Below are 11,411 nucleotides of genomic sequence, written 5' to 3' on the forward strand. Positions count from 1 at the left end.
TGAGCTTTTGTCTACAGTAGCTTGGAGCTCGTGAGCTCCTCTCATCACCTTGCCTAAAAAGGTGATATTTTTTAGGACAGCTTCCAACTATCTGGTGTAGGTCTCATGTGAATTCACACCCTCAAAATAGAAAAGACAACAAAGAGATCTCTCTACATGGGAGAAGATACTTCTTAGGCTTTCTATACAGTTTTCTTCTTTCTTAGCCAGGTGACTGTGGGTAATGTGGAAGTTATAGAGAGGAGTCTTTGTCGTTAGATGAATCACTATAGCTTCTCCTGATTCAAAGTCACTGGTTGTTGGGAACGATCACACTTGTTGGTGTGATCGTTAATAATCAATTGGTGTGCTTATTTTCATACACAAATATCGTGTCATGAGCTTGTTTAGTTATACTTAGGATTAATGTGGTAGGCTCTTTGTTTGAACGATTTTGCACCTTCATTAGAGAGAAATGGTGTGTTTCACCACTTTTGGAGGAATTTCCTTCATGTCATTGTCTTTCTAGGAAAAAACATTTTGAAATTCCTTGAGAAAGGCTATTAAAGCTTCTTCTTACTTTGGGAGTGAGGTCTTTGACGATAAATACTCACTAAGATTCTTCACCATTTCCAAGAAGATTTACTTTTTTGACCTCTACGGAGCCATCATAAGAGGCATGAGGCTTTCCACCAACCTTCTCACTGTGTATCACTCTGTCCATGATGTTGTAGGACTCAAAGGCTATTAAGCTCTTTAAGTTTATCTTCATTCCCTTCCTCATCCTTGACTTTATCAAGATTACATCTCTACTAAGGAGGGCAGCTCAATAGACCTTGACTTTATTGAGCCTTGTTCCAAAATATTTTTTGGAAGAGTGTCTAGGGTTGCTAAGACAAGAATCCAATCCTCGTAGTCATCAGGCTTTTATCTTTATTATCCAATAACTAGTTGTAACATTTATGCATAAAGAAGTAATTTAGAGGATTATGTGAGACTCATTGGTGAGAATATACCTCGACTCCTAACCACTCAGTAGGTTAACATGGTTTCACCCCACCCAAGCTACTGATGCTTTGCCATCTTACCTACTTGAACGGGCACGCATCATCTTTTATAATCATATTTTGTAAGATGGTGCTAAAACATATAAAGTGGCCTTACCTTATACTTAATGTCAAATAGGAAAATTCTATGGACTCTGTGTACATAGTTGCTTAAGACTAGCAATAGAGGCCGAACTGTTTAGCTAGTGGCCTAGTGAGAAATCTAGTCATTTGTATATAAATCATTTTCTAAAATAAGCAATCCACAATCATTTCCTTATAAAAGTTTACTTGTGATCTCTCATCTTCCCTCTTCTTGCTTGCTTATATGTCATTAAATCTTTCTGGGCCTGATGGGGATGCATGCTAGATAGGTTTGATTATAGGTTGTCTTCTTGCATTAGCTTCCCCTTCATTCCTCGCCTTTTGTGAGAGAGAACCATCACAAATTCCCATCTTTGTTTTCCTCCTTCTAGGCATAGAGTGCTCTCCCTTCACCCCATTACCTTCACTCCATCAACAAAGGATAATTCCAATGTGACAACGAAGTGGGGACGTGAGACAATGAGAGCTAGCACACCCACATAAGGAAGTCATAGTTTGTGGCTTTAAGGCAAGACCCAATGACTCATGCTTTGGCAAGGCTAACATAATCTCTTGACTTGAACATATTTGGCACCACTACTAAGGGGCTCATTTGCTCTATCCATCCATCCATTCCAAGCGATTGAGATTACCCAATATTACTCGATGTTGATGATTAGGATGTCACACTCTAAAAAACATATGGTTTAAGAGTCATTAGATGTGTTTATTTGTTGTTTTTAATTTTGATTTAAAGTTTATTTATATTAAGGCATTCTATTGGAAGGGCAAAACCCTAGTTCATTTTACTGATTTGCATGAAATTGGATCCCAAAAGATTTCATTGCTTTAATCCAAGGAATAGCTTAACAATTGTGATTAGAAGTGAAGTCCACTCTAAAAACGTGAGCATTGAGCTCCATTAGGTGGATTACAATGGAAAAGTCAAATTTTTTCTGCATTTCATAAAGTTTCATAATTTTTCATGCATTGTTGAATTGATAGCTTAGAAGCATGTAAACCCATTAAAAATAATGAAAAAATATTTAATTACTTATATAACAACAATTTACTAGGATCATTGATCATTGATCACACCCCAAACAAGTCCAAAAAAATCTCAAAACCATAAAAAAGCACGCCAAACCAGCTCTCAGGTTGGGACATAAGCTCATAGTCTACTTGCACAAAAGGCATGAATTTAGACACAGGTGAGCTTACCAACATGAGCATGAAGATGTGAGTTGTGAGCCTAGACATGTGAGACATGAGCCTATACACGTGAGCCATGAAGATAGATACGTGAGCCATGATCCTAGACATGTGAGCCTGGAGACATGAGTCTAGAGGTATGTATACCTAACATTTTATCAACCAATTATTATTGCCACCATAAAGACTCATACGAACATACCTACTCATGTCCTTGTTGTGGAAGATTTTTCCATCATGGAATCTATATGAGCTATAAAATCCAGGTAAAATTCTTGTCCTTCATAATTATTAGGGAATTAAGGTATAATTATTATCCAATTAGTGTACACCAATCCTATCATAGGCCCAGCCCATGTACGCTTAGCTAGGCATGTAACAAGGTATGGGTGGAGAAACCAAAAAGCAAGGGCCGAGCCTAAAATAGAAGTACATAAGCCAAGATCATACAAAAAAGATGCGAGTCTACAAATGCAATAGCTTAGAGATGTGAACCTAGAGATGTAAGACTAGAGACATGAGCATACGTACATGAACCTACATACACATGAGCCTGTAGACTTGAATCTAGAGGTGTGAACTTGGACACATGAGCCTGTGGACATGAATCTAGAGGTGTGAATTTGGACACATGAACCTACAAATGTGAGCCTAGCATAAAATGATTTCAAACATATCTGAAATCATTTTCAGACCTGAACTTGAAGTACTAAGGACCTTTGCCGATTTGGACTAATTATTGGAAATGACAATACAATCGAGTGTAGTGCATGCATTAAACCACACTTCCTCAACCCCACCTTTCATCCTAACAAACAATCATCACTCAATAGAGTGTTTCCATGTTAAGAAGGCTAGGATCCTTTAGACTCCCCTATTAAGAAGGCTAGACTCCTTTGGTCTCACCTCAAACGAAGAGCCTTGGAAAGAAATAAGCCAATGAAACGTAGACTTGAGTGAAGGAACAGTGGAACCCTTAGAAAAAAAAACTGGCATGGTCCTTCAAGCTTTGGATTCACCAAATAACTCTATAAACAGTACCCTAAATTTTATGAAGAAGGTATTCAATCACTCTATCTTTGGGCGAAGCTCCAGTTGAAGAAGTGGGAGCCAGGCTAGGAACCTCAACATTTTCTCCCATAAGAAGTGGTCAAACCATATTGAATGCCATAATGCTTCAAACATTTAATGTCAATCGTGAGTTGGGTTTATCCCAAGAGCTAACTATAACCAAAAAGTAGCCATAATTGGGACATGTCTCTTTTACTATACCACCACGAATAAATGTTCCACAATACACCCAATAACAAGCATACACAGAGTGCAAGCAAGAGTCACACTATCCATAGGAGCTCATTAAAGAAGCACCTTTACCATAGAACCACATTCCAATTCTTCTCTATTTAGATGAGGAATAGGGAACACAAGGAGGTGTAAGGAGCCAGTGTCAGGGGGACTACCTCATCATAAATGGATCTAAGATAGCATTCTCATAACATGTTCTCAGTCTGCGCATCAAGCCTATATACTCAAGGCCATAGGGCGATGGAGAATAAGTGACATTGGAAACCATATAGACCAACCCCATAGGGCAAGCAACCTGTACCCTAAAATAAAGGATTTTTCATGACCACCTCCTTACGTCCCCCCACCCCCCCAAGTAAAAACATAAAATACATGCTAAGGATAGCGTTTGAAATGGGAAAGGAGGTTGCTACAAATTAGCACCTAGAGGCTCAGAGTTGGGTAAGACAAAGCTAGTCTACATCTCAAGGATGATGACCAAATTTGATGGAACTCGAGATCCCATTCATCAATATCTAGAAAATTTTGATCAAATTTGTAAGACCAAGGGACGGATTGATAATCCGACCAAGAGATGATCATTCAAACTTTTCCTTGAAGGCAAAGAAGGCCAATGGGTTAGGTCTCTAAAAGGCTAGCTACAAGGTCTTAGGCACACTTTCATGGATTCTTTCCCAGTGGAGACAGATGGAGCCCCATTGTATAGATCTATAACCACAAGCACAAGGAGGGAGAAACAATGCAGGATTACATGGGATTGCATTATTAGAATCAAGTATCTCCATATTAGATGCACCACCCATGTGAAAGATTAGATGATTTATTACTCATCAATTGATTCATGATTGATTCATATTGATCTAAGGAGCAAGAGGCTTCACAACCATCTTGACAGGTCTTGGCAATACATCTTTGATGAGTGATACCGTGAGGTAATAGACCTGGTACACAATCTTTAAGGTAAGGATGTAGAACTCATCCATCTTGACAGGTCTTGGCAATACATCTTTGATGAGTGATACCGTGAGGTAATAGACCTTGTACACAATCTTCAAGGTAAGGATGTAGAACTCATCCAACCAAACCAAGAGATAGGGGACCCATCATCCAAAGCCTCATTAGCCAAGGGTGCCCAACCAACACTAGCTAGAGTCCTAGTCAAGGAGATGGCATGGATGAGTTCGTAGAGAATTTGATCAATCATTTAAGCTAGAATTAGCAAGGATAGTTCCAAGGGCAACCTAGCCAACACATAGTAAAGCACTCATATCCATTCCACCTTGTAAGTGTAGCATTGACCATGTGAATCACCACCTTGTAAGTGTAGCATTGACCATGTGAATCACCACCTTACACTTAAAAATATCAAAAAAAGTAGATTGTGCTAGTTGAAGAAATCAAGTTGATGGAGATCTAGTCTAAGTAAGAAAAGAACATGCCAAAGAAAGCATATGGGGAAAGAGAAGTGATAGAGGAAGCACTTGAGTTTGAGAAAAATGTCCAAGAAAGGGGAAAAATGTAGAAGAAATATTTAAGGAAGAAATATTTAATTTTTAACTTTAAATTTTTCCTAAGTCATACTTCTACATCCATGGAAGTCTTCATCACTTCTATGCCAATAGAAGCCATCATTTCTACTCCTCCAAAAGTCCCATAACTTCTAGAGGAGTATAGAAGCCATCACTTCTACTTCTCCAAAAGTCCCATAACTTCTGAAGGAGTATAGAAGCCATCACTTCTACTCCTCCATAAGTCCCATCACTTTTACACGTAAAAAAGTCCTCATAACTCTTTTATGCCTAAATGATTCCTTATCATGTCAATGTAGAAGTCTTGCACACTTGTTTCCTTTCTTGAAGAAGACACCAACATGTTTACATCCATAGAAGTGTGAAGTTTAATGCTAAAATGCACTCTTCAACTCCCAATTCACTGTTGAATAAGAGATTCCACAACCCTGTACTTCTACATGCCATGTCACTTCTTTGTTCGTTGAAGTACACTTCTACACCTAAAGATGTCCACTTCTACACCCATACAAGTCAACTTCTATGCCTGTAGTAGGAAGCTATACCTAGACATTTGAGACATACTAAAAATTTATCAAAATTTGTGCAAGTTTTTTTTACTTAGACAAATTTGCCTAAAGCCCTTTCTTGAAGGAGTTTCATGCTATTTCTCTCTCTAAAAAATGGGACCATGGTGAGCCCTATCAATCTTATGTCAGAACCCCTCAATGTGACATAGCATTGAGAACCTTATGAATGAGTAGATTTTAAATATAAAATCTCCAAAAACTTTAAAGTAGTAATGCTCAAGATACACCATAAACAAGATTCAAGATGCCAAAATGTAGCGTTACATGCCACACCATCACTTTTGAAACCACTTTTTGGGGAGCTTCACTATCCTATGTTAGAATTCATTCTAGCTTGCTATCACGCTCTTGGAGCAGAATCGCCATAAGTATTCCGTTCAACCATTACAAACGCGCATCTAAGTTGTAGATTTAATCACCGTTTCTTCAAAGCTTGATCATACATCCTTTTGGTGTGTCCTTCTTTGCTCTTTAATGTAGAATATTAGTGTCAACATTTGTCAATCCCAAAATAAGTTAGTGTCTCCCTCTTCTTGTCGATCATGTCCTTGTGATCGAGTATAAGACTTTGTTATAGAAAGAATTGAGAAGCTTAATGTTGTTGTTCTTGATATTGAGATAATGATCAATCGATCATTGTTCCTTCAAAAGGAATGCTATGGAAGGCTTGTTAGTAATTGAAGAAGTTAATGATTTACAGGATTACATAAACAAGGTGGCTCTATGAGTATCGTATTTTTTTTCTTTTTTCTTTAATGATATCTTCTTTTTTGGTATTTTTCTTCCCTTTTTCTAATCCTTTTTTGGCAACATCATTTTTCGTGATGGGAAATGGAGAGTCAAGAGTCACTTGCGGGCCCTCCTATATAATAGAAGCATGGGGCACACTCAAAGGAGGCTAAGGCTATGTTATCTTGAGGCTAGGTTATGATATGATGTTCTCTTGTATAGAGGATTATATCTACTCACCTACCATTTCACACTATAGCTACATGCTATTGGATTGGAGTTATACCTCTTGATGGTATGGGACATCAAGGTAAAGGTATGATGTACATTATAATTCATGTGTGCATCCCTTGGGTCGGGTGGATGAGTTTATGCCTGATTTATGCATGTTTATGTTTAACAATTATCTAGAGAGATCTTAGGGTTTCAACAGTGGTATCAGAGCAATCTCTAGTTAATTTTTGTTATTTTTTCTTTCTTATTGCAATTTTGATATTTTTTTGAAGTAAATTTTAATATTTACTAATAAAAATATTATTTTGTTGATTTGTGTTGATGATTTGCATGTGGATCATCGATATGGAGATTGAAATGCGTGTTACTACTATTCAATGGATGAATGGATGTTGTGGGGAAATTCCACGAGTTTAATGCTGTTTTTTCCTATTTTTGTGGTTTAAAATAAGCATTAATGGAAATTTTTACAAAAATACCACATATTTTATTGTGGATATTTTTGGTAGAATGGATTTCCTAAGTTTCTAGAATTTTTAGAAATTTTTTCTTAATTTTTTAGAATTTTTTTTGAGCATTTTTATGGTTAAAAATATTTTTTTAATACATTTTTTAGGGTTTTTCTGCGGGTATGCGATCAAATTTCTGTCGATTTTCTGTTGTAATGCAGTAGGGGGCAGCATGTTGATGCATTGAATGCACTGTACGTGGGACCCTCTTCGTCTCTCAATTCTGAATTTTCCTCTCGCGTGTATAAACACCTCTTAAAAAAACATATTTTTTATTAATGTTAATCATAATTATGGTTAAAAAGGTTAATTAAAAATTATCCTCTCTATTAACAAAGAGAGAAGGAGGGGGTGAAGAGTGAATTGAGTGGAGAAGATGGAGAGGAAAGAAGAGTGTGGAGAGATGATGAAAATCTCTCTCTCAATCTGCATTTCGCAAACGCGGGAGGGGGGGTGCTACGCTACAGTCCGCCGGCAAACCCCCCCCTCAGAAAAGCTTATAAGCTTAATAAAAGCTTTATTTTTTATTTTTCTGTTTAAAAAAATCTTTTTTCAAAAAAAAAAGCTTTTCAATGTTTTTAAAAAAAAAGCTTGGAAAAAGCCTTTAAAAATAGAGAAATTTTGAAATCTGAGAAAAGAAAATTCTCTGAAAATTTGTGAAAAGTTTTTCTTGGTGCCTTTTGGCTTTTCATCTTCCAAGAAACCTTTTGGCTTTCCAAATTCCGAAAAATCTTTTGACCTTTCGGATTCCGGAAAACTTTTGACCTTTCACATTCTTTTTTTTTTGTCTTTTTATTTTCCCGAAACTGTTGGCTTTCCGTATTCCAAGAAGACCGTTGGGATTCTAAAATTTTTTGACCATTCATATTCTAAATGTGTTCGGGGCAAAATAAAAATTCTAAAAGATTCCTAAAAATTAGTGGAAAATTAGACAAAGGTTATTTGAAATTTCTGGAAAATGTGGGGTTTGTGTTTGGCATGTAGGGTGTCCTTTCGGGCGCCCTTGACAATTCAAATTCCTTTAAAAAATATTTTTTGACCCAAAAAATTAGAAAATCCATTAAAATTGTAAATTTTCATTGGATTTGAGAATTGTCAGGCAGAATTGAAAATTTTGTGAATGATGGGATTCTAAGGAGAAATTAGGAATATTCTAGAAATTATTTTTAGAAATCCTAGAAATTGATATTTTTGAAAATATCAATGGTATTTTAGCAAATTTAATTACTAAAAATTTCATGAAAAATATAGGTTTGGAATGCCATAAGATAGGTTTGGTGGAATTCAAAATTATCGTATTTTGAGGCTCTATAGAATTAGGAAAAATTAGGAAAAAATCATGATAATTCTTTTTCTCGAGAATTTATTATTTTGGAGGATTATTTAATGTTGAAGTACGTTTTCTCATGCTGACATTAGATAGATGTGGGTTATTCGCATATTATTAATACATTAATACAATTCTCATATGCTTCAGGTATATATTATCCTTGATGTAGTCTTAGGTATATAGACACAGGTTTTAGTATGTGAAAGTCTGGGATAAGGCCATTTTATTTCTTTTATACAGGATTTTATTCATTTTTCCTAGACGGCATACTAGGGAGTTTCAAATTCTTAAGGTATGTATGGGTGGTATCATGGTGGTATGGGACGCTAGTGATCCCTCACATATATTATCTTATGGGATAATTTGGGCTCAAGATTGTTGCTTTGCTTATATCACTTAGCATGTTGACAACATTCAAAGACAGTCTCATTTTTTGAATTCATTTAAAGTTGTTGTGTGGGTATTCTTTAGATAAACTTCTTTTATCTATAGCCTGCATGTATTGATGAGTGTAATCTCGTCAACATTTTCACTTGTTGAAATCTCTTTCAAGTTCAACAAGTTTATCTTGTTATGTTTGGATTAAGAAAATTTGGATTTTTCCTTTGTTGGCATTTCTTTTTCTAGTTCCATACTTTAGGTGATTTATACAGTCAACCTGATGGTTTACAGATGGACATATGTGACTCATTGAGACGTTGATGACTCTCTATGTTGATATAGGTAACTCGGGACACCGATAATTCCATGTGTAGATGTGGGTACGTCGGGTCACCGATGGATACCTGGTTCCTGCTGTTATAATGCCATGTTTTTCTACTTTATTCTGAATGGTTTACAACGAGGAAATTACTTTGAGTATGAATTCCTATGATCATCCACAATCTGATGGGCAAACAGAGTATATGAATCAAATTGTGGAGGATATACTTCGTGCATATGTCTCTGGAAAAGCATCAAATTAGGAAAAATATCTTCCAATGATGGAATTTGCCTATAACAGTTTTAAATATAAGGCTATTGGTTTTAGTCCATTCATGCTTATATGTATGGGTATCAACCCTGGGCACCTATTGATGTCGGTCTTAAGGACATCGAGCTTGATGCATCGAGAGATTTCTTGCGTGATATGCAAGAAATGCTGACCAAAGCTCGGGATTTTATCAGGAGTGCTCAATATAGGGCACGGTTCTATGCTGATAGAGAACGTTCAATTAGGTCTTTTGAACCAGGAGCGTTGGTTTATTTAAAAGTTCCTAAAGATTTGTAGACTTTGTCAAAAGGAAAATGCTCAAATTTATCTCCTAGATATTGTGGTCCATTTCAATTTATACATCAGATTGGCACGGTTATGTATGAACTTAAACTACCTCCACATGTTAGAGTTCATCTAGTCTTTCATATCAATAGATTGAAAGGGAAACTGGGAGGTGAGGATAACATAGTTACTCCTCAAGAACTCGTTGAAGTCGAAGAATTATCCTATGTTCCACATGAACCTGATAAGGTACTTGAATTCAGGGAAAGAAAACTTTGTAGTTGACTAATCCCTGAGGTTAAAATTAGGTGGAAAGATAGGAAAATAGAGGATTCGACTTGGGAGTCGGTTGATATTGTTCAGTGCAGTTCTCCTTCTTTTCATTGCAAGAGTGCAATGTTTTGAGAGAAGGGAAGTATGTTATATGCACATTATGTGTGCATATACTAGGAGGCTAACCCACATTAGGCTTGTAATCATGGGAGCATGGGAACAAGCTCTAGTGGAGCATGGGTTAGGACTAACCTTAAGGGTTAAGGTTAGGGTCAGGCATCCAAGGGTCACACATGGGAAATGGAGAGTCAAGAGTCACTTGAGGGCCCTTCTATATAATAGGGGCATGGGGTACACTCAAAGGAGGCTAAGGCTATGTTATCTTGAGGCTAGGTTATAATATGATGTTCTCTTATATAGAGAATTATATCTACTCACCTACCATTTCACACTATAGCTACATGCTATTGGATTGGAGTTATATCTCTTGATGGTATGGGACATCAAGGTAAAGGTATGATGTACTTCATTATAATTCATGTGTGCATCCCTTGGGCTTGGGGGTGGTTGGGTGGATGAGTTTATGCCTGATTTATGCATGTTTATGCATAACAATTATCTAGAGAGATCTTAGGGTTTTAACAGAACATCCGGTCCTGAGCCCGCTCTGCAAAGCTCACCCTTGGGCGAAAGGGGCGGCGTGCCGGCTCAGGTTGAGAGCCACCAGAGCTGTCGTTATCGTCGGCTATACCATGGACACGATAGCGACCGGTGCCCCCATAGTAGGTTGTGGAGCCCTTCATCCATTGTATCTGCAAGCATCCGTTGAGTGCATCATGGTCTGGAAAATCGCACACCATAGATCATTCAAGCCACATTCCTCATCATTGGTCTCTGATTCATCCAAATCCCGATCCTCCTCACCATCTGAGGAATCTGTCGAGTAAGACTTGGACTTGCTTTTACTCTTCTCCTTCGTCAACTTAACAAGAACGTGCTCCGCATGAACAGCAGCCTCCACTGGATCTTCCACGGTCACCGCCACCAAATCCATGGCAGCAACTAGCTGCTTCATAGGTGTGCAAAGTCCTTTAATAAAATAAGAATTGAGGATTTCCACTGCCGACCGATTTACCTGATCCAACCGCCGTAGCAGCTTCCAAAATTTAGCAGCATAATACTCCACTGTTAAATCCTTCTGATTCATCCGAACCCAACTTTTCCAACACATGAATAGATGTCTTCTCCTCCTGATATCGGGCTAGGAAGGCATCACGCAAAGCATCGTAAGTCGGGAAATGACCATCCCCATACTGCGTGATCCAAGCCGCCGCCTTCTTACAAAGGGTTGGAA

The sequence above is a fragment of the Cibotium barometz genome, chromosome 9 (genome assembly GCF_041138505.1).
Source record: "Cibotium barometz isolate CiBa-2024 chromosome 9, ASM4113850v1, whole genome shotgun sequence".
Lineage (NCBI taxonomy): Eukaryota > Viridiplantae > Streptophyta > Polypodiopsida > Cyatheales > Cibotiaceae > Cibotium > Cibotium barometz.